The sequence below is a fragment of the Rhinoderma darwinii genome, chromosome 9, assembly GCF_050947455.1.
Source record: "Rhinoderma darwinii isolate aRhiDar2 chromosome 9, aRhiDar2.hap1, whole genome shotgun sequence".
NCBI lineage: Eukaryota > Metazoa > Chordata > Amphibia > Anura > Rhinodermatidae > Rhinoderma > Rhinoderma darwinii.
In genome coordinates, this window is record NC_134695.1 from 53,678,677 (window position 1) to 53,704,454 (window position 25,778).

The following is a 25,778-nucleotide window of genomic DNA, read 5'->3' on the forward strand; positions in this document are numbered from 1 at the left end:
TTAAGCAGCATTAAGGCTCAGTCGTGCGTACTGTTGCCTTGCAGCACTGAGGTGCTGGGTTCAAATCAGACTTAGGCTCTGTTTACATATTGTTATTCTCTACATTCAGCATGCAGATGTGTCCTCACCTTTCCTCATGTCTTACATATCCTGAAACGTGTGGCTTGAGATGACAAGCTTTTTTTTTTTTTTTTTTAAAAACATGATTTTGTGATACTGTGTCACGAGACGTCTATGTTATATGTGTCTATGTGTGGGCACCCAGTGGTTGTGATGTGAATTGCAGCCTGACAAGGGTTTTTCTTGCATGTCACAATATTGTATTGAATTGGTTTCATGAGAAGTTGCAATCCTTCACCAATTTTTAATTTTAAGCAAAGGTAAGTGTCGTAAAAAAACTTCTAACGCAGACACCAAACATATCCAGAAGGCCACATTGACCAAACACATGCCAAAAGCGTGTTCTTTTGGCATACAATAGGGTGATATGTGTCGGCAAACCTTTTTTGTTTTACTATATTGAATAGTGTAATCTAGTATACTATTTAATACAGAGACAACCAATGGAACACATTTTTTTTAATGGAAGTCAATGGGTGAAATATGCCACTGTATGCCATATACCTTTTGATGTATACCATATGTAGTGCTAATTATTAAAGGATTCCACTGGGGGTATACCGTACCTACTACTGCACTGCAAACACAGTGTGAACAGAGCCTAAAGCTGATTTCAGAAGGCTGTAATAACTGGACCACCCACAATTCTACTGAACTTGACTTACCTATCTATGGTGATCTAAATTTAGTTTAATAGTACCACGAGAGGTCCAGATGGTGCGGCCATAATATGGACTCTAAAGTACAAGTGTGATGTGATCTAAGGAAAGAATCTGCAGGAGTTTTTATGTTCTCTCTGTCTTTACTTAGCTTTGCACCTATACACCAAAAGCATACTGGTAGATTACTTTGCTTCCTATGAAATTGAGTCTAGTGTGTCTGGGACAGGGAAATTAGATTGTGAGGCCCATTAGGGACACGGACTGATCTGAGAGATTTCTGTACGGTGTTGCAGAGTATGTTGGTGCTATGTACATATGCAACAGGGAAAATAGATACTGTTATATTTGCTATTTTCCTTTTATATTCTTCTACAGTCTTTTTCACTCAATCATTAGTTGCAACCAATGTATAGTGGATGATGTACACAAATATACTGTATATTTCAATGTAATTGTTTTCATACAAAGACTAAAACATTAAAATATAAAAAAAAAAATACAATTTAATCAAGGCCTGGTCCCATGATCAGGAGCCAACATATAAGATATATACACTTTAGAACCGTTAATTAGGCAGTAAAATAGAAGGTACAAACAGACTGATTAAATGAAAGGTATGAATAAAATGCCTTGCCAAAGATATTATAACTGACAAACAGCCTCCATGCAGTCTCACTGACTTCTGGGAACATAATTCGCTTGGCATCTTTTTAACTTCCTCGCTTGCATAACTAATAGGACATCTTAATCAAGAGTTACCTTAAGTACTTCTAGTGCATTTTATAGCTATAACCACAGTTATTCTGAATCAATGTTATACTATATTCTGTAGATGAGAAGATGGCAGCAAAATGTCGGCTGTTAAAGGGGTTTTCCACGACCGGAAAACTCATGACCTATCCACAGGATAGGTCATCAGTATATGATCGGTGGGGGTCCGACATCTGGACCCCACACCGATCAGCCACTCCAGTTGGCCAGTGTCCGATATAAGGAGCGTGGCTGTGCGTCCGCGCAACATCCACAGTTCGCCCGCTCACTAAAGTTTAAAGCCTGCGCACTGTCACTGTTGGTGGGCGGATGCAGTGGCATCGCTAGCACTGGAAGGGTCTCCGGTGCTAGCGACAGCCACATTCACTTATATGTGCATCCTCAGGACTCAGATATAAATGAATACTATAGGCTGCAGGTCACGTTAGGCCTGCAAATTATAAGGTGCTGGGAAGACTCCCTGCGCAAACTGGTGTGATGATGTGGCAGTATTAACAAGGGGAGGGGGAATTGCTGTGTGACTGTATATACAAGGGGAGGTGGGATTGCTGTGTGGCAGTATATACAAGGGGAGGGGGGATTGCTGTGTGGCAGTATATACAAGGGGAGAGGGATTGCTGTGTGGCAGTAAATACAAGGGGAGGGGTGAGTGCTGTGTGGGAGTATATACAAGGGGAGGGGGGATTGCTGTGTGGCAGTATATACAAGGGGAGGGGGATTGCTGTGTGGCAGTATATACAATGGGGCTGTATGGCATTATCTACAGGGGGGCTGTGTGGCGCTATCTAGAGGGGGCTGCAAGGCACTGTCTACAGGGGGCTGTGTGTAGCGCTATCTACAAGGGGGGCTGTGTGTAGCGCTATCTACAGGGGGGCTGTGTGGCACTATCTACAGGGGGGGCTATGTGGCACTATCTACAGGGGGCTGTGTGGCACTATCTAGAGGGGGCTGTGTGGCACTATCTACAGGGGGGCTGTGTGGTGACATCTATGGGGGGCTGTGCAGCGCTATCTACAGGGGGTCTGTGTTGCGCTATCTACAGGGGGCTGTGTGGTGCTATCTACAGGGACAGTGGTGTAATGAGGGATTCTTTCATTGATGCCTATAATTGGTGTTTATAACTATCTATTTTACTGGTGGACTTGTAATATTATAGTATTTAGAAAAGTTATTAAAACTAATTTAAATAAGTTTTCTTATTCTCTTATTTAGTCGCTACATTAGCATTTGCAGTATTACTTTTGGTCATCAGATCGCCCACCATTGATGGAGACTTGCCCTGCTCTCTAACTGCCCTGCTCAGGAGCTGCCAAGACTTAGGGGGAACATTGCCGGCTGCCTCCGGGCGCCCAATGTTTTGAACGATATGCAGTAGTTGGAGCTGGAAGCTATGGCTCCGGCCACGGAATAGCAGCCAAGCTGGAATACTGCAGCTTTGCTCATATTCAAGTGAATAGGAGTAGAGCTGCAGTACTGCAGAGCAGCCACTATGCAGTGGTTGGAGCCATCTGCTTCCAACTACTGCCCGGAGACAGACCGAGTGGCTCATCAGGTGTCGGACCCGAACTGATCATATACTGATGACCTATCCTGCGGAAAACACCTTTAAGTCACCCCTATGTCATCTTGACAAATGACATGGGGTCTTGTAAGTCAAAATGGGTCTTGAAGTGTGATATAATATTGCTTATTATTTGGGGTGTAATTCTACCTCAAAAACTACATGGATTTTTGCAACCACTTTTTTTAGTTGCTCCAATGCATCTAACACAAAAAGAAATGGAAACAACTTTTCAAATAGTCGTAATTAAAAATATTTAACTATTTTATTAATTGAACTTCTATGTATGCCTATGTGTCTCTGTAGTTACAGACTGGAGTCCTGTAGTCATTTGTTCCTCCACTCCCTTTGATTCTTTTCTACTGTCCGTATGTAAGCAAGAAGATGGTATGGCCCACCATAGGCTGTGGTCCATTTAATATTTTAATACATTTCATTGTTTAATGTAACTAAATAATTTGTAAAAGGCTTTATAATGCAAACTATTTAATAATGATAAAATGTAAACAGATAAAAAGGTTAATCGTCCTCAGTCTAGTCTTGAGATGTCTTCACGGACCTTCCCCATACATTTGCGGAACTATTTTAAATTTTTAGAACAAAGCCAACATTTGTATCCATACTTCTAAAATGTATATCTTACACCCCATTAGATTTAAAAAAAAAAAAGTACTCCTCATAAAGAGTGTTGTAACTGTAGGTAGTAGGGAGCTTGTAGTCACGTCTTTTGCAAGGTAAGTAAGGTGTCACTCCCTCATTAGAGGAAAATTACATAAAGGTTGGGGGCCGTAGTCCAGATTTTGTATTGGGACTCTATCCTATGTGCTTACAATCATATGTCTATAGAAAGATGTTTTTTATGTAGGTTTACTCCTTTTACAGCAGATACTAAAGGGAAAAAGGATTTGTTTTATGGACCTTCAAAAACGAAAACTGTTCATCGTGCAGAAACATAAAGTACTTGGTGAATATTTAAATCATTTTCAAAAATAATTTATAATCCAAATCAAATTTGTGATACAAATGTTGAGATCATAACTATTGAATATAACAATACTAGTTATGAATTTTAGAGTTCTAAATTAATTTTCAGAACATGTGACTTTTATGAGTTTGAAAAAATTAGAAACTTCAGATTATTGCAAATACATAATAATAAAAAAAAAACAACCTGTATAAGAACTGCTAATCCAATGCTGGAGTTCAGTGCTACTTTATGTTAACACAATAGTACTAAATGTCCATAGCAAAAATATTTATCTTTTGGAACAAAATATTCTTAGGCTACATTCACACAAGCGCATCAGATTCACGTGATTGAAAAACACGTGTAAATCTGTCCGTATGTGTTGCATTAAGGATCAGTGTGCTTTGCGAGTGGCATGCGTTTTTCACGCACTCGCAAAGCACATCTTTTTTTTTTTCAATCGGATTGATGCGCAAATCACGCACTGCACACGGATGTGCATCCCTGTGCAGTGTGTGGTTTTCACGCACCCATTGACTTCAATGGGCGCGTAGATGCGTGAAAACGCACCAATACAGGACATGCAGTGAGATTCAAGCAGCGGACTCTCGCTGCATGGTAACTCACACATGTATCAATAGCCCCATTGAAAACAATAGGTCCGTGTGCTTTGCGTGATTTCCATGTGCATCGCACACACGTCATTCACGCTCGTGTGAATTGACACTGAGAGTGAATATTTTTTTTATTTATATAGTTTAGAATTTTTTTTCTTTTTTGCAGCACAGATGGGGCTTTAATATGTTGCCAATACAGAGCCAGCAACTTAGATTTTGTTTTCCGTTTTATAAAAGGAAAAATTGGCAGAATTAGGAAGACTGGACATTTCCTTTTCATTTTCTTTTGCAATTCAAGTTAGTAAGTTTAATCAAACAGATTTATACCCAAAAATAATCTTCTCACCATCAATATATATATTGATACCAAATATGTGTACTTTGCTTAATCTAGAACTTTACTATAAAACAAATAAAGGTCCCCATTTTTATTCTAGCGTATCTCCAGCTGGTTTATGGGTTTGCTATGTTCCCTACGTTTAGCAGATTTTATGACAGGGAACAGATAATTTCAGCTCCCTGTCACTTCAGTAAGTTTGGTCGTATTCAGTGTCGGCTCGATCTCTTTAATGGCAGAATGCTATACAGTGGATATTTTTGGAGGCAGAGCTAAATAGAATTGTAAAATTGATAACACTATTTTAAACCAATTTAAGACCTAAAAATAGTTTAAAAGTAAACAAAAAATTATTGAAAAAAATTGCGTAAAAAAATATGAATATGACTATTAGTACTGATTCTCTTCAAGGTTCTGGCTTCTCTTTGGGTTCTCAAGGAATTCATTTGATGTTGTCTTCTTTCTCTTTCCCGCTTCAATCTAATTGTAAAAGACAGATATGTTCTATCTTCTATAAAAAGGAAAATATAAGCTCTTATTCTGTTCGTTCCTACGTCTTTAGTGTCTAGTTTTGTCTGTGTTGTTATTATTATTAACAAACCTTTCATGACCAAGGGTATTTTGGGCCCTGATGCCAAGAGCAACATTTCACATTTTGGAGCGCTGCATTGTAAAGGTGGTCTTATTTTGGGAAAAATTAACAAAAGCCACAAAAAAAAAAAAAAAAAAAGTCTCATTATTTTCACATTCTGTTCTAAGGTAGTTAATACAATCAATATTATTTAGCCCAAAAATGTACCTGTAATTCATCTGTGAAAATGATGCTAAATATATGGACATTGTCTAACGTATGATGCTGATATAGTACTACAAGAGCAAAGCCCCCATTTTGGTATTAGATAACCTCTCTCAAGACACTAAACAGCTGTTGGCATTGTGCGCAGGGGAGAGCAGTGCCATTAAACAGAATACGTTAAATGGCAAGGACTAATTTAAATGGAGCAGGCAGAAAGGGGTTAATAGCTAATTACTTACCAACAAATATATCTCTGTTCTGTGTAACACCTTCTCTGTCTTTTTTAGAAGTTTATACAGCACAGCCCTGGAAAAACTTGTTACTGCAACAAACTTTTCCTGTGAGTGCCATCATTAGTTGTCATGGTGATCACTTCATTGGGACCTGAACCATTCAGGTTCCAGTGATGTCACCAGGATCGGAGGCTGTTAGGATCATTTAGATCGGGGTGCTGGGGCCGCTGTGGGGGACATAATGCCCAGCAAAAGAATGGACTAAAATATAAGTCAGTTCTGAAGAAAGCCCATCAAATGTGGACATATAATTACAGTGGGTGGTCCTGAAGTGGTTAAAAATAATAATAATAATAATGATAACAATGATAATGAAATTATTGCTATTCATATGGATATATGCATCCACATTCTACTCAAAAGCTTTTAAGCAATTTCATCAGTGGATATATATATATACAACACTAATGGAAGCCTCAATAATTATTACGTTTTAGATTATGGTTGTATCTGCAATGCTATGAAAGAAGCAATTTGCATTTCATTATATCTTAATGAAAGAGAAAGCAAGAAAAGACAATGTCCATTTGCTTGTCCTATCTTCCTCCAATGTCGGTCTACTTAGCCATCCCTTGCACTTTCATGAATCACTCTTTAGAACTTTTCTAATTCCACAACCGAAAATGTTCATTAATGATTCCATTTTAAGGAACATGAATTCATCAACTTCACGTCTAGGCTCAATGACATTCAGGTCATTCATATCTAATATAATCTCAAAGTCAAGACTTTAATATTGAAGAAGCATATATTTTCATGATTTACATTTTTGCAATCAATCCTGATAAATCAATGTAAACCTAGCACTCGTAAATGTCAGATTTAGTTTACAATTCACTTTTGGCCTAGTTCGCTGAAGGAGTTTACTTTTCATTTTAGTCAAGTACAAGCTCTAAAAGGCTTAACACTACGTGGTAGATTTATGCAGGGAATATAACTATTTCTTGATGACATTGTTCTAGTGTAATTTCTGTCAATCAATTTAATTAAAATAAATTAATTTTTATATACATTGATCAGCCATACCATTAAAAACAACCTGCCAAATATTGTGTAGGTCATGTTCTTGCTGGCAAAACCGGCATGGACTCCACAAGACCTCTGAAGGTGTCCTGTGGTATCTGGCACCAAGACAGCAGCATATATTTTTAAGGGCTTGTCCATGATTCGAAAAACATGGCTGTTTTTTTCCAAAAACAGTGTCACACCTATCCATGGGTTGTGCCTGGTTGTACAGGTGATCTCCATCCACTTTAATAGAGCTGAGCTGCAATACAAGACACAAGCCATGGAAAGATATGGTGCTGTTTTTTAAGTCCTGTAAGTTGAGGGTAGGACCTTTATAGATTTGACTTGTTCTTCCAGCACATCCCATAGAGGCTCAATTGTATTGAGATATGGGAAATTTAGAGGCCATCGACACCTTGAACTCTTCCTCATGTTCCTCAAATCATTCCTGAATAATTTTTCCAGTGTGGCAAGCCCATTATCCTGCTGAGAGAGGCCACTGCTATTAGGGAATACTGTTGCTATAAAGGGGTGTATTTGGTCTTCAGCAATGATTAGATATTTGTCAACGTAACTTGCACTGCAGTAGCTCTTCTGTGGGATCGGACCAGATGGGCTAGCCTTCGATCTACAAGAGAATCAATGAGCCATGGGTAACCATGACCCTGTCACCGGTTCACCTTTTGTCCTTCCTTAGACTACTTTTGGTAGTTACTAACCAGTACATAATGGTAACACCCCACAAGACCTGCCATTTTGGAGATGCTCTGACCCTCTGACTCGTCTAGCCATCACAATTTATCCCTTGTCAATGTCACTAAGATCCTTATGCTTGCCTGTTTTCCTGCTGCCAACGCATCAACTTCAAGAACTGGCTGTTCACTTGCTGCCTAATATATCCCACCCCTTGACAGGTGCCATTGATCAAGAAAATCAATGCTATTCACTTCACCTTCACTTTATGTGTTATGTCTTACATATATGCACCTAAATTCACTTTTTTCAATTCACCATTTCCACCACCGCATTCAGTCCTATTGGTTATCATAAATATAACATTTTATGCTGTATGACCAAAATTATTTTTTTATTGACAGTAAATGATATGCAATTATTGTTACTCCTCAGGGAATCTCCTTTTTGATCTTGATAATTCCCACTATGCACAATTCCTGTGGACTTTCTTTTCTTATGTCCTGTATTACACCTAAGACTAATAAATGCCTAAACTAACATACTATATGAGAAGGACTATTATATGAAATTTTTTATAAGATAAATAGCACTTAAAAAGTAACAAGATCTAAAATATTATCATTGTTGGCAGCACATATCCATGTGCGAACAGAGAGATGTGCTGCCGACATGATGCAAATGCATGGGGATGAGCGATCTTTGTAACGATTGCTCATCCCCATTCATAACCAAACATTGTTCCTTGTGAAAGGAGCAAACAAGCGCCATCGTTGATACTAGATACTAGGAAAGGTCTTCATGTAGGGATATATGTGTGAACTGGTGCCAGGACCTATTGTCCAGAAAGGAAGAATCTGTAGGTGTGAACCAACAACAGGTGGTCTCATTTTTATTTTTGCTATGGATCCCTCTCTCTTCTCTATAGGCCCCTGAGTAAATCTTAGAAAAGAACAGTAATACCTTTGGTTTTTAGCTTTGAACATGTGACAGTACAATTTGGTCACATTTACTTTACTCAGAATAAAATCCTTTTATCATTAAACTATATGAAAATCACCTTGTTTAATGTACAAATGAAACCTATTTTTCGTATTACATTTCTAAAAATATTACAGTTACCCATTCACTTTGAATCTTTTGTATGAATGTGTGCTGTCAAAATTCTTGTCTGCAGGAGGCAAAGTGCTACCCATAAACCAAGGGCATATGTAGGCAGGCCATTCAGCAGCTTTGGCCCACTTAGATGGAGGGGGCCCATTTAGGTTTGGTCTCATCCCCGTTTGACCTTTCTATCGTTGCTATGAGACCCCGATTTCCTATGAATTATATACCCTATACAGTGGTTAGACGTTCTTAAGTGATTTTCAGAGACAAAGGGCCACACATGAAACAATTTATATTATATGTATTTACTGGTAATTTTTCTTATTCCAGTTAAAAATCCCCTTGGAAAATAAATCTACAGAGGGATCCCTTGGTGACATAGGACATACTATTACTGAAATGTCGCCAAGGGGAAGTATGGTGCACGCTAACGTGCTGAGCGCGCTCCATACTCGGCGGGTGACAGCTGCGTTACACACCCAACACATCACTCCAGCGGGCGGAATCAAAGTTCACTTTGATTACGCCCATTTAACACCTTAAATGCCGCGGTCAATCATGACTGCAGCATTTAAATTGTTAGAATCAGGCGGGCGCCACCTCAAACACGCCATTGAACCCACCGGCGGCGTGATCGGCCATTTACAATAGTTGTTATGGCAGCCGGGGGCCTAATAAAGGCCTCCAGGTCCGCCATATTTTTACTCTGCCAGGGCTTCAAAGGAGACTGTCCATATCACGATATACTGCAATACATTAGTATTGCAGTATATCATGCAAGCGATCCAACGATTGCTGGTTCAAGTCTCCTAGGGGGACTAATAAAAAAAACAGTTAAATCAAGGTTTTTTTGTTTCAAAAAAATTTAAAAGTATTAAAAGTAAAAAAAAAAACTTTTCCTGTTTTCCCCCTAAAGTAATGTTAAAAAAAATAAAAATTAACATAACTGGTATCACTACGTCTGTAAAAGTCTGAACTATCACAATTTAGCGTTGTTTAACCCACTCGGTGAACGCCGTAATTTCTTTTTTTTTATAAAACATGGAAATTCCTGTTTTTTGTTCACCTTAGCTTTCCAAACAAACAAAATAAAAAGTCATCAAAAAATTGCGAATGCCCCAAAATGGTATAGGTGAACACTACAGCTCGTCTGGCAAAAATTAAGCCCTCACATCTCTTAATTAACGGAAAAATAAAAAAGTTATGGCTCTCAGAATATGGCGACACAAAATATCTTTTTTTTTTTTAGCAAATTGTTATTTTTTTTAAAAGTGGTAAAACATAAAACAAAACATATACATTTGGTATCGTAATCATATCAACCTGTAGAATAAGGCGCACATGTAGTTTTTTACCGCCTGATGGATGCCATAAAAACAAAACCCCCCAAAAATTGTGTTTTTCAGCTTCCCAGTACATTATGTGGTACAATGACAAAAAACAAGCCCTCATACGGCTATGTCGACAAAAAAAAAACAAAGAAGTTATGGCTTTTGGAAGGCGGGGAGGAAAAAACGAAAATGAAAAAACTGAAATTGTCCGTGTCTCCAAGGGGTTAAGAAAAAATAGTTTATGCGATTCATTGGAAAGATTGATACATTTCCTCCCACCCTCCAAAAACATATTAATAGGGAATTTAAAGTGTAAGTTGATGATAACTTCTTTAAAGTGCTGCTGTGGAATAGGTTGGCGCTATATAAGAAACAAAAATAAAGAAATAGATGTAAATAAATAAAAAAAAAGCTTTTTGCTTGTTGGTCCCATCTGTTCAAAGACTAAAAGATACCGGGAGAACAGTTAGCTTTAAATTGATGATTTAAGGGAAAATTTGTAGCAACTTCCCACAATTTATAATTAATTAATTTTCAATATAAATATAAGTTTCAATTTAGGGGCAAGGAAAATGCTTTCAATATCTGATAGAGAAATATACGGTCTTCAGACCCTGCAGAGCACTTTGCTACTATGAGTAAGCTGACACAATAAAAAATGAACAACTCCCTGTGTATACCATGAATTTTACATTATTTGACATCAATGCCTTTGGCATTGCTCTTGTTTCTGACTTGTATAGCACGTGACCTTACATTACACAAGTTTAACAGTCCTTGTGTAGTTTAGGGAATACTCATTGCACAGAGGTAGTAAGGTGATCGTTTATGAAGTCAAAGCGTCTTGCACATGGCTGAATATTGTGTGTTACATACCGTATAATATTTACATTGTAACCCATTGGTGCTCAGGGGCGATTGTACAATAGATTATGTAGTCATTTACAGCACTCCTGTAGGAGAATAGAAAATATTGTTAGAGTAAATTCCATACAACTAGATACTCCAAACAATAGACTTCTGATTTTCAATTTACAATTGGGGTCAAGGCCAGGGGCATTGCCGACAACAATGAATCAGATTTAATCTATTAGGATTAATGCAAGTGACATTGCTGCATGCTTATGGCAGCACAAAGTAATGATCCATATTACAAACATGTAGGCGATCCTAGTTCTGCCTAATTATGCTTCATTTCAATATCCGCTGTGTATACAACATTACAAAACTAAATGTAGGGCCTGCTGGTGGTTTCAGAAGCTTGACCCGTGGCGACCAGATGACCACTGGGTTGGCTTCAATATACAAATGATTTGTTATGGTGAGACAAGGGGGGATTGGGTGAACTATAGTTACCTCAAAAATAATAGTGCCAAAAAGTGTCCCTTAAACTGTAGTAATAGTTTCCCACACAGTAATGTGCTTGTCTGTATGCCCCACACAGTAATAGTGCTCCATTTGTGGCATAAAAACAGTAATAGTGTCCCTTTTTGTTCCCCCACACACTAATAGTGCCCCCAACACAGTAATACTGCTTCCAACACAGTAAATGTGCCGCCTAAGCACCCCTTCACGGTTATAATGCACCCTTACTGCCCTACACACTCTTAGTGCCCCCTTCCTTCACAGTAATAATGCCTCCATATTTCCCCTACTCCATAGTACCCCTTACTTAGTAAAAGTAAGCCCCTTAGTGCCCTCCCCACATTAATAGTACACTCTTAGTGTCCCTATACAGTTATAGTGAACCCCTAAGTAAGCCACAACACAGTTTATGTTCCCCTTTAGTTCCCCCGCATAGTGCCCCTAATTACAGTAAGCTCCAATAATAACATTAATAGTCACCTAACACCATTAGGGAGCACCTATGATATGCTGATAATGTACAGTTATTCCATGTTATAAGACGCCAGAGCAATAAAAGTGAATAAAGCGGGCGGACACAGCTGGTCCCCACTTACTAGTGCCTGCCTGCTTACTCCCCTTTGAAGCTGGAAGCAGAGCTGCAGGGGAACTGAGAAGAGGTGTGTATTTTCTGCAGTTCAAGCCAATGGTCAAGAGTGGCACATCTTCTGGGAAAAAGCAAAACCTTTTTTTTAATCTGAAACAACCCATTTAGTTCTTGCTAACCCATCCTGTTTGGAGCATGTATCCATTTAAATTGTATCTTCTACCAGTTTTTGAGGTTCCATTAGTATTCATTTAGGATATATTACCTTGTGAACATTCACAGAAATTATATATTTAACTTTTTGCCTTGTGTGCCTTTTTAAGTAACTTTTATTTGGAAGCAAATGAAGGATTGCCATGTCTGAGAATGAGTCTAAAGGCTAGTGTAGGAAGGACTCTGACCAATCAAATTCAGTGTTTCTCAACACAGTATATGATTGTCCAATCAACTGATCATTCCTGTGTTCTGAGGGGGCCGGATAAGGGGTGGATCCACTCATGAATATACATTTTGTTAAGATTACTTTATTATAATTCAGGACGGTTACTGGAAGAAAATCACAGTCACATACAGCAGAATAGATTTATGATATGATGTTTTAACAATTGCTCCAAAAAGATAGAAAAATCCAGGTGCCCTTTAAATAAAAAAATGATTCTATTTTTGGGGCCTTATCTATGTTACATGTGGTTTTTTATTCTGAACAGCCAAGTTACACTAGAACATAGAGCAGTAGGATCCAAGTCTACACTAATCCTATACAAACCTAAACAAGTGCACAAAGCAATCCACAGACAGGATGCAGGAGGTTCTTTTTTAAGCAAGATCAATCAATATTCTAGAGGAGCACTTTGAATAACATTTATAGTGTCTTAGCTAAATATTCACGGCTGGCTTATTCCATCTGATGCTCACGACTTCCCAGGTGCTACTTTAATATATCCAACCTCCATACAGCACAAGAACACAGCTGGTTATACTGAACAGCAACTGATAAAATAGCACCCCCCTCTTGGTGTCACAGGAGAAAATGTAAATTGAGTGCATTTTAGGTACCGTTTAGAGGATCTAGAGTAAAAATGGAAAGGAAAATTGATTACATTTTCGAAAATGTTTTGTGTCTGAAGTTATTCTCCCTGCTGTGAGATATAAAGAACAATTTTATTTACACATAAATAACTGTAATACTCTAAATGCTTATAATATAACAAGGACAGCCTTTTATTTCAAGCTCTGAATGATTCCACATTCACAAATAATTCTCCCTGAGATAAAAAGCCGTACAATCATTAATAAGTAGGGCGGGAAATATGATAGATAGATAGATAGATAGATAGATAGATAGATAGATAGATAGATAGATAGATAGATAGATAGACAATGCAGAGGCGTAGCTAGGTTCTCCAGCACCCGGGGCAAATATTCAGTTTGGCGCCCCCCCCAACCTCTTTCCCGACATCTCCTTCTCCCTGGACATGTTTGTTTTCTCTACCAATCGACGTGTCATTTCTTTTCCACATTTCTTTTTATGTAACTCGAGCATAAAAACATTTGTACATTTTACAAGCAATATAGTTCTATACACAACACCAGGATAGTGCTCAGTACATAAATACAGCCCCAGAACCAAGTTCAGTACATATATACAGCACCAGAACCAAGCTCAGTACATATATACAGCCCCAGAACCAAGCTGAGTACATATATATAGCACTAGCACAAATACAGCTCAATTTAGTGCAACCCCCTGACGTATAGATTCACACTAAATTGTTTCCACCTCCCAGCATGGCCCGAACAATGGTAAGGATATGGTGGGAGATGCTGTTTCACAAAAATAAATTCTATCATAATCATACCACCCATCATCTCGCTGCAGATCATACAGTGACTACATTACTGATTAGAGGCAGAATAAACATTTACATTAAGTGACTCACCGGTGACGTATCAGATTCTAGTTCTTTCTCTCCATCAGGTCCAGACCTCTATGATGACTTCTCCCGGTCACAGCCCATTTCTGCAGTTTGTCACTCAGATGTCTTCAGCTTCTCACTTTTCCAACATTTCTACACCTATAAACAAAGATAAAGTTCTCATTATACCACACACTACGCCCCTAAATATAATAGCGCCATACACTGCACCTGTAATTATAATAGCACCATACACCGTGTCCCACACACACACACACACACACACACACACACACACACACACACACACACACACACTGTGCTCCCTGTAGATAGTGCCTGCCATAGAGCCCCCTTTAGACAGTGCCCCCCATAAAGCCCCCTGTAGATAGTGCCCCCATATAGCCTACCCCTGTATAGTGTCCCACATATAGCTCCCCCTATAGTTCTCCACAGATAGCCCACCCCTGTATATAGCGCCCCTGTAGATATAGGCCACCCCTGTATATAGTGCTCCACAGATAAACCACCCCTGTATATAGTGCCCCCTGTATGTAGCCCCCCTGTAGATATAGCCCACCCCTGTATATAGTGCTCCACATATAGCCCACCCCAGTATATAGCCCCCCTGTAGATAGAGCCCCACCATAGAAAAGTCCCTCCCCGGTAGGTAAAGTAGCCCCCGTAGATGAAGTCACCCCCGTAGATAAAGCCCCCTTGTAGATAAAGCTCCCCCTTGAGATAAAGCCCCCCCCCCCCCTGTAGATAAAGCCACACACTTTTTTATTATGATAAAATAACAAACTATTCAAACTCACCTTAATCCCGTTCCCACGCCGTCCGGCAGCAATGGAGACCTGCTTTCTTCTGCGCATTTCTCCTGGGGTTGAACGCTTCCCTGTCAATCAGCGCCTTTCAACGACGCAAACGGCGCAAAGTATCCACCGCTTCACTCGTAGAAAGGCGCTGAATGGCCGGAAGTGGTGGATTAAGTAGACCATAGGCCCTGGGCTGTTCCACAAACTTGGGCCCCCCCTTCCCCACTGCCGCTCTGCCGTGTCTATAGTGAACACCACTTTCTGTGTGAGCATTGACAAATGGTTGGTACGATTCCCCTTGCCAAAGGGCTGTGTCCCTACATACTGACAGTCTCCAACCATCGCTGACAGTATCACACTGTGTAGGGACACATCCTCCTGACAATGGGACTGGTAACACACATTTGTCTATTAGCTCTGGGTACACAGAAATATGTAGAATACAAGGATTACCTGCAACAGACATGTCAGGAGAGGAAATCCCCTATAGATCCAGTGACGTCTTCTCTCATGGGAGCCGTTTTCTTTTCTTCTCCATCTGACGCAGACTGTTATGGCGACTTCTCCTGATGAGACATTTTTGCCCATCGCTTCTGCAGCCATTTCCAGCCCCTATAGAAACACACAAATTTAGACACCAAGGCCCAGAATCATGCATTAAAGGGGTGGTCCAGGCATAGACCGTTTTTTATACTGATGACCTATCGATGTGCCCGGACATCCCCTTTTACTCAAACTAATAAATTTGGACCACAGACTAGATCGTAGAATACATACAGACCCCAGACCTTCTAAACGATTGCAGTCCCCAGACCAGACCCCCCCAAAGACCCCAAAACTAATACAGACCCATAAATACAGACCCCATAAACTAATACAGACCCCAGACCACACCCCTAAATACAGACCCCCAGACCAGACCCCCTAAATACAGACACCAAACCTGACCCCTACACTAATAATGACCAAAAGACCTGACTCCCTTAAGTAATACAGACCCCAGACCCCCTATTCTAATAGAGACCCCAGACCAGACCCCTAAATAAAGACCCCTAACCTAATACAGACCATAGAACAGGCCCCCTAAATAGACCCTATAAACTAATACAGACCTCAGATCAGACCCCCTAAATACAGATCCCTTAATAAAGATCCTAAAAGTAATGCAGACCCTAGAACAGGCCCCTAAATAGACCCTATAAAATAATACAGACCCCAGACCATACCCCCTAAATACAGACCCCAGACCTCAAACTAAAACAGACCCCCTAAATACCGACCTCAGACCACTTAAACTAACACAGACCCCTAAATATACAGACCCTAAACCCCTTAAACTGATACAGACCCCAGACTAGGCCCCCTAAATACAGACCCCTTAAACTAATAGACACCAAACCTCCTAAATACAGTCCACAAACCTGGCCCTCTAAATACAGACCCCCACATCAGACCCCCTAAATACAGTCCCCCTGAATACAGACCGATTAAACAAATCAATCCCCTTATACTTACATAGTCAGTCTTCTCTGTGGAGTCTTGCTGCTGCTGCTCGAGGTCCTGCAGTCATGTGACCTTATGTCTAAAGGTCCTTTTGCAGTACATACACATTGCAGTTTCATTGCGTTTTTTGCCACGATTCGCAGAAAAATCGTGACAACACTACAATGTACTTTGGGCGGCCATGATAATATGTTAATACGCCATTGATTCATTGGTTCTAATTGTACCTGTGTCCTATAGACGCAGGTACAATTATAGTGCAGGAGAGGGTGGCGCTGACGCCCCCTCTAAGTTCCGCCTGGGGCACATGCCCCGCCTGCCCCCCCCCCCTAGCTACGCCCCTGTACAATGTATGTTAGATATAGATAGATATTAAAAATATATTAAAAAGATAGATATTAGATAGATATACTGGATGATAGACAGATAGATAGACAGATAGATAGACAGATAGATAGATAGATAGACAGACAGGCAGACAGACAGACAGACAGACAGACAGACAGACAGACAGACAGACAGACAGATAGATAGATAGATAGATAGATAGATAGATAGATAGATAGATAGATAGATAGATAGATAGATAGATAGATAGATAGATAGATAGATAGATACTGGGGTTTCTTAATCTACCAAATGAAATTATTCTCAAAGTTTACCATGTATTGTATCTATACAAAACATGTGCACATCCACTTTAATATGACATAATAAACTTTGTTGTTATCATCGCACACACAGGACACGTCACAATATTGTCTAATAGGATATTTTTAATTGTTTGATTACGGAAAATCAAAAACGTTATGGCTCTCAGAATATGGCGACACCAAACAATTTTTTGTTTTAGCAAATAGTTTTTTTTTTCTAAAACTGGTAAAACATAAAAAAATGTAATAAATTTGGTATCGCCGTAATCGTATCAATCCATAGAATAAGATGAGCATGACGTTTTTACTGCCTGATGGTTTCCGTAATAACAATACCCCCCAAAAAATGGCTTAATCGCTGTTTTTTGCCCATTCCACCCCACAAATATTTTTTTGCAGCTTCCCAGTACATTATGTGGTACAATAAATGGTGCCATGAAACAACTTGTCCTGCAAAAAACAAGCCCTTAAACGGCTATGTTGACGAAAGAAACGAAAATGAAAAAAAAAAAAAATCTAAGATTGGCTGTGTCCTTAATAGAGGTCACAACCTAAAAGATTTAAAAATATGAAATAAAATTGCTACAAGAAATTAAAAATAAAATAACTTAAAATGCCTGCTCTCTGGTTCACTGCACATTTCCTTTCTACTCCTTAAAGGGATTCTCCAAGGTATTTAAAATATTGGCCAATGCAGGAGCGAAGCAAAAAAAAAAAAAACTTAGTCATTACTCACCCCACAGATCCCTTTCATTTCAGTGCCGCTGCTCCGTCCCCCCCCCCACGGTGTATTGATATAGCTGCAGCAATGACATGCCCGTATACCAACATGATAGCTGCAGCCAAGAACTGGCCTAAGCGATCCTGTGCCATATACCCACTGAGACCTGTGATTGGCTGCAGCGATCATGTGGGTATAGCAGCACATCATCGCTGCAGCTGTGTCAATACACAGCGGCGAGGAGGAACGGAAGCGGTGGCAGTGGAACGACGAGGATCCGTGATTTGAGCAACGGCTCTTTGTTTTGTTTTTTGCCATCCCTCCTACCCCTAACCAATTTTTTAAATAACTCGGAAAACCCCTTTAAGTAGTTTGAGCCTGTGTTAATAGCATTTTTTTCTTATAGATCCCTCTATAATGAGAGGCGTTAGAAAAAGATCAGTTACTCTGGACTGTTGACTGATTAGTCCTTTGGGCTACGAGATCCGACAGTCAAAACTTACAGACAGACTATAAACTGTAACTATATCATTGAGCATGAACTAAGACATCGCTGCCCAACAGGCGGCTGTTAAGGTTATCTCTTCTCCTGCTGGGGATTAGTAATGTTCCTTCATTTCTCACAGGCATATCGCGGACACAGAGGTTTACCTCTTGGGTGACTTATAAAGTGAAGCTTTGTGCAGAGGCGTCACACTGTTCCAGGTACTAAAATCTGACAAAATCTTAAAGGGTCTCTTGCTACTAAAGAAAAATGTCACATTTTTAGAATTCTTTCCAGAAATCAGTTTGGTTTGATAGATACAATATATTATCGTGTTATACTCTGTATTATAAGCTTTTATACCAAATAAAGTAAATGGAGCAATTTATTTTTATAAAGTGTAATAGTTTCCTTGTATTCTAAAACCACGATAAATCTGTAGCTTATACTAAAGTTATATGTTCCAGTTAACGCACTGCACGCTATATGTGTGGCACAGGCAGAATAATCCTGAACTCTGCCATTTAACTTCTTTAATGCCATGGTAAATAGCAACTAGGCACCTTAGGGTGCAGACCAACGTTTCCCAACAGGTTACCTGAGACCACGACAGTGGTTCTCCGGCAATCGGGCATTGATAGCTACTCAACCTTCTGACTTGCGGCAACAGCTCACCACGGATTTGCGGAGAAAGTGAAGGCCTTCTGCACAGCTTTCAGTCTTATGTTTTGTCTCTTAAACAGTGGTACAGATCAACGCAATGACATCATCACGCCATTCTATATTGGCATTCAGAGTCAGGACGCAAGATAGTGGCACCAACTTGATCCAAATTTCCCAAAAGTTTCAGATCATGTGAAATCCAAAACATTTGGGATTTGTGGCACACAAAAAATGGCGGCCACCGATTCTCCCTTACTAATACATAGTTATTAGAAGATCAACGCTGGTGTCTTCCTCTGTGAAGCATCACGCCCTTTGCTAGTACAACCTTCACGGACTGTGTGGCACAACCGTTCTGAACATAGCCGCTAATGGAGGGGCATGTGACCAAGCACGTCCTTCAACGGCAAAACATTAAATATAACTGTGCAATGTTATTCAAAGGAGGACGCTGATGGACATGCCTGGTCACATGCCCATTCATCAGCAGCTGTGATCACAATGGTTAGCGCATTACTGTCCATGTAGAAGTTTGTACTAACCACGGGATGGAGCTTTACAGAGGAAGACACCCGTGCCGATCCTACAAAACATCAGACAGATCGACATAAGTTTTCAGGGCAAATAAATTTATTCAGACCATATAGAATCGGGAAATTTGTTCAGTAAAGCTACGGACTTGTCCCCTTATGTCTGTTTAACAATCCATCAGTAATTATGAGAAATGCATTGGCTCAGCGCCTTAAATGCATCTAATAGACAGTAAGAAACTGCTTTTAAGGTGGCAATGGGTCCCCTTATTTACTGGGACTGTGTGCAGCTGTACAGGTTGCCCATACACTATATGAGCAAAAGTATTGAGACACACCTGTAAGGCCCCATGAACACGGCCATGTCCGCAATCTCAGCCCGCAATTGCGGGCACGGCTCGCAAAACACGAAAAACGCACATGTTCCATAATTCCCGGGACAGTTCTACTGCCCGGACTCCCTTCCGTAGCGATACCGAAAGGTGTCCGCGGCCAATAGAACTGAATGGGCCCGTAATCACGAATCATAATTGCGGTCCGTAATTATGGGCGCTTTCACGGTCGTGTGCATTGGATTCAGGTGTTTTATTCAGTCTCGTTGCCACAGGTATATAAAATCCAGCACCTCACCATGCAGTCGGCTTTACAAACATTTGTGAAAGAATGGGTAATTCTAAAGAGAATACCACTGAATACCAGCGTGGTGCTGTAATAGGACGCCATCATTGCAACTAGTCAGTTTGTGAGATTTCTTCCCTCCCAGATATTCTACAATCAAATGTGAATAATATTATTACAAAGTGGAAGCATTTAGGAACCAAGGCAACATGAAGTGGAAACTACGTAAAGTTACAAAGGGGTGAATAGTGACTTAGCTTGTCTGTGTATGTGTATCTCTCTCTCTCTCTTTCACCTGCTGGCCAGCATACCCTACAGACAAACTGGTTCACCATTCCCCAATAACACACAGCATTACCTGCACCTTACCTTATCTTTTGTATGATTTTTGTTATGTGTATAGAGATTGTAAGCTCCTTTTATTTTTAAAAGGAGACATGAAGTATGAAATATGTATAATATGTGGTTTATGTATAATATGTATGTGTTTGAAATTTAAACACAAATGTGTGTGTCCCTTTAAGACTGTAGAATTCTGGGAAATAGAATATTGTGTATTTAAGTGCACGCAGAGGAGGGTGGGAGTGTTCAGTTCAGAACATATGAGCTGAGGATTGTGGTGCGGCTCGATATGAAGGCAGCTGCAAGTCAACCCATAATGTACCTGCTTTTTGTTGTTGTTGTTGTTGTTTTATTTTGTATTTGCTCAAAATAAATACAAGCATTGTTTGCCAAATCCTGAGTGAGGACTGTTTATGATGGCAAGAACACCCACACCCCAACAGGTGCATAGTGCATAAAAGTCACCAACACTCAGCTGACTCAATAATTGCAGATTTTCAAACCTCCTCTGGCATTAACATTAGCACAAAAACTGTGCGCTGGGGGCTTCATGGTATGGGTTTCCATGGCCGAGCAGCTGCGCGCAAGTCGTACATCACCAAGCACAATGCTAGGTGTCGGCAGGGGTGGTGTAAAGCCGCGGCCACTGGACCCTGGAGCAGTGGAAACGTGTTCTGTGGAGTGATGAATCACGCTTCTCTATCTGGCAGGTTGATGGACGAGTCCGGGTTTGGTGAATGCCAGGAGAACGTTACCTGCCTGACTGCATTGTGCCAAATGTTAAGTTTGGTGGAGGAGGGATAATGTTATGGGGTAGTTTTTCAGGGATTGGCCTGGGCCACTTAGTTGCAGTGAATGGAAATCTTAATGCTTCAGCATACCAAGACATTTTGGACAATTGTAGCTTCCAGCTTTGTGGGAACAGTTTGGGGTTCAGCCTTTTTCTGTTCCAGCATGACTGCACCCCAGTGCACAAAGCGAGGTCCATAAAAACATGGTTGGGTGAGTTTGGTGTGAAAGAACTTGAGTGGCCGCACACAGCCCTGACCTCAACCCCATCCAACACCTTTGGGATGAACTAGAATAGAGATTGAGAGCCAGGCCCTCTCCTCCAACATCAGTATCTGACCTCACAAGCCTTCCCAGAAGAGTGGAAGCTGTTTTAGCTGCAAAGGGGTCATCAACTCCATATTCATGCCAATGGATTTAGACTTAGATGTCATAAAAGCTCCTGTAGGTGTTCCAATACTTTTGTCCATATAGTGTAGGGTCCGCCCCTGGGCTGGTCATTACATACATATAAATCTCTCCGAATATATCTATGAAAGTAGTTGATGAAATATAACTTTGGGGCAATTGCTGCTTAAAATGTTGCCATGGCAGGAACACTTGTTTGCTTTAAACATTTCAGTTTGCCATTCTAAATTTCCTGATTGCTGGCTGCAGACCTCATATACCGTATTATTCACAGTTTAATATTGTGAATTGCTTGTTGCTGTAGGACAATAACACTCCTGTGCTACAAGTCAAGGAAGAATTTACCATCCCAGGGGCTATCAACAACATTTTAATTTCAGAAACTGTTCAGTGGGAATAATACATAAAATAAACCCATTTAGTAAAGGAGATACTGATACTTTGCAGATAATCTTGTTTATCAAAAAGGACATGGTAGTTTTCCTATGTGGTGTAGTCAAGAGGACCATCACCTCTCCTGACATGTCTGTTTTAATAAATACTTGTATTCCGTATAAAATAACTATTCTGGCGCACATTTTCTTAAAACTCTGCCTTGCGTCATTCCTCTGTTATTCCTCCTGGAAATGAATGAGCTAACTCCCAACAGTGTAGAGTGTCGGCCACTCAAGTCTTTCCATCAAGATAACTAGTTCAGACTCACATAAAAATATTAAAAAAACAAATGGGTTCTGTTGATACAAATTCCTATAAAACTTTCTATAATAGTCTGAAAATTACTGTACAGCCGCAATTGAAAAATAGATTCAAACATGGTATACATTTTAAAAGAAACCAAAGGTTTTATTATTATCTAAATTTAGATTATGATAAGTAAGATGACCCTAAAGTAATAGCATATGTTTCTGCATGTGAGGTGCTTTTGGCAGCTCCTGCACAGAAACGCTGCAGGTAATGATGAGACAGATGGTGCCATATCCATACACCGGTCTTCACAGGTAATCACATATGTAGCCCAGAATATTATAGTATAAAATAGAAGATTTAGCCATAAGCCAATATTTCGATTTAATAGTAGCATCCTTTGCTCGGCACCCTGTAAGCTTGGAACCCATTCTAACAGTGTAGTAGAAATCCCAAGTACTTGAAGGCACATATCTTATCTACTATCTCAATGTAGTTATCATTAAACATTAGAATACCTGGATATTTTGATATATTACATAGATATGGTATAAGAAGCTTAAGTCAATGCCTGACTACAAAAAATTGTATATCAGTCTATTAGCAAAATCATATACATTACATGCATGATATATGAACACAATTATGTCTATTCCACAAACAAATGATAAAAAGAACTAAAATTAAACATGATTTGTTTTGATTTCCTCTCCCCCTTCTCCTTTCCTTCCCCTTGTATGGTCCTGTTAATGCAGCCTTTATAGCTTGTTATTAGCTACACTATTCTCACATAATTGTAATACCATAGGATTTTTTTTCTTCTTCCTTTTTACTTCTTTTCTTTTCTGTTGGAGGGCAACTCTATAAATGACTAAGTAATTCTACGGAAAAATTTTATTGAGATTCCAGTTTGTAATTATAACTGTGGGCTAATGAAAGTATCCTATTTTCTAAGGCCGAATTAACACGGCCGTGTTTGGTCTGTGATATACGAACCATTTGTCCAGGACCGACCACAGTTCAAGGAGCCAGGCCTCTAGCATTATTGTTATCTATGATTCTAGGAGTCCTTGCCTCTCCGCGAAAATACTGTCACGTACAGTAGTCATGTTTTCAGTACGGGACGGTATAGATAACTATAGATAACTATGATGTTAGAAGCCAGGCTCCCTGAACTGTGGTCGGTCCGGGACATACGGCCGACATATTGTTCATATATCACGGACCGAACATAGCCGTGTGAATCCGGCCTAATACTGTATTTATTTTAAATATCTGATCGATGGCGGGTCTGACCGCTGGGAACCCCACAGATCACGAGAACGGGCTTATTGTGCCATTCCTGGAAGCCCCATAGGAATGGAGGGGTAGTGAACATGCTCGATCACGGCTCCATTCATTTTTATGGGACTGCCAAGCGCTATCTTTGGCAGCCCCATTTCCTATACACATACACATCAACAACACATGAAAGCAAATTTATACAACTTTTTGTATTTTTTTTAAAATCATTTATACATTTGCTATTTATTACAAATATTAGGCTTATAGATGGTAAAAGTAGCAAAGAAAACATGTTTTTTTTTAAATTTTAGCGATATATTCTAGTTATTGTATAGTGTAACACTTAAATAGATTTTAAATTGATATACGTATTCACCATTGTCTAACAATTGTTTCGATACATTAAATGTATAATTTACATTAATCGATTCAGGGCTATAGTACAGTAACAATTGGTGGGCAAGCATTTTTTCGGAGGAGGGCGGTGTTTACTTTTTTATAATTATTATTATTTTTTACTTCTGTATTTCTTTTTTTTTCAGTCACCAAAAGACTATTGTTGAACTGATTTTTCATTTTTAGAATTTTGTTTTATACAGTCTGATTTCCCTCAGGGGACGTCAGCCCTGTTATAGTAACAATTGTCACTGTTAGAGCTATGCTTGTTCTAGGTAGATCCATCAGCTGCCCTTTTTGTGATCAGTCACTTAGCCCCCGGGACCAATAGCGCGGCCACTGCCTCTGTTAAGTACATAGTGGTCATTGAGAAAAAAACAATTCTATCTTCTCTCTTGAGCCCCCAACACTCTCTGGCTTAAACCCATGCCCTATATATACAATGGCGGCGCGAGTTTAGGTACCAGAACCTTTAGCAGTATAGGTAATGTTCACACTAGCATCATGGCTTCTATTATTACTGGAACCATGAAGTTTATGATGAATCCGCCTGAATTCCCTGAAGGGACCTGAAAAGGATCTGCCAGACACAGCTTCTGTATTGACGCCCGTGGTTAATCAGTCTGCATCTGTGCCTAGGTCTGATAGAGTGACTCGATCTGCTACCACTCAGGCTGGTAGGCTGAGGAGTGGGAGAACCTATCACAGCCTTGCCAGACGGTTCTAGCTCCCGTCCTCGGTCTATTTATACCCACTTGCTGGCTCTCAGAACCTGAGGAGTGGGGCCTTAGACGGAAATAGAGCCTACAACTCTCCCAAAAGGAGAAAAAAGTCTTCCGGTCCCCTGAGAACCGGTCAGGCAACTTGACGTGGGGTTCAAGAGGTGAGGTGGAGGGCACACAGATGCAGACTGATTAACCACGGGCGTCGACACAGAAGCTGTGTCTGGCAGATCCTTTACAGGACCAGGGCGGATACGCTGCGTACTTTTATGCAGCGTATCGTCCTGTCTGAACATATCCTAAAGGGGTTGTCTCATGAATAAATAACCTCTGTCCATAGGCCCTACTGGTGAAAATGGACTTCACCAGGTGGTGAAGGAAATGCTTGGGACTCCCTGCTATGAGCCAATATGGAGAACGGTCTCTAAAAGCCACTCGTGGTCTGGCGTAACCGACCTGTCCATGCATTACATGGAAGGCCGTTACAAGTAAAATGATAACAGCTCATCGCCGAGAGCTAGAGAAGCTTGTTCTACAGCTTACATGAGACAACCCCTTTAAAATCTATGATTTTCCTTCTTTAATAGACATGTCCTGAGCATTTATACTTCTTCTATTAGGTGAAGAACACAATGCTAAAATTAGAACTTAATATTCATTCAGTGATATTAATGACTCCACAGAAGTTAATGAACACACTTTTTGCCATGATGAATATACGATATACCATGTTCATTGTGACTAAAATACCTAATGCATAATTTACCAGCCAGAAACCCGTTGGAAAATACCAATAGGGACCAATAATTCATCATCAGCTTGTAATATCCCTAATGAAATGTTATGTATCGCAATAAGATCTACTTATTTTATTTGTACTTTTAATCAACGCTTCAGGCTAGGTTTATTATAATACACGGAATGGAGACCAAAATCATTGTATCATACATAACATAAAGTGATAAAGACTTATTAGATAGAAAGATGCTAAAATATTTCTCATAATTACGTTTTACCACCAACCTGACCTCAG

General features: G+C 39.9%; 1 protein-coding gene across 3 annotated transcripts in view; it reads left to right on the top strand.

Moving 5' to 3' along the window:
• Positions 1-25,778, top strand: part of LUZP2 (leucine zipper protein 2) — a 374,406-nt gene that overhangs the window by 192,375 nt on the left and 156,253 nt on the right. The gene's annotated exons all lie outside the window — the stretch shown is intronic.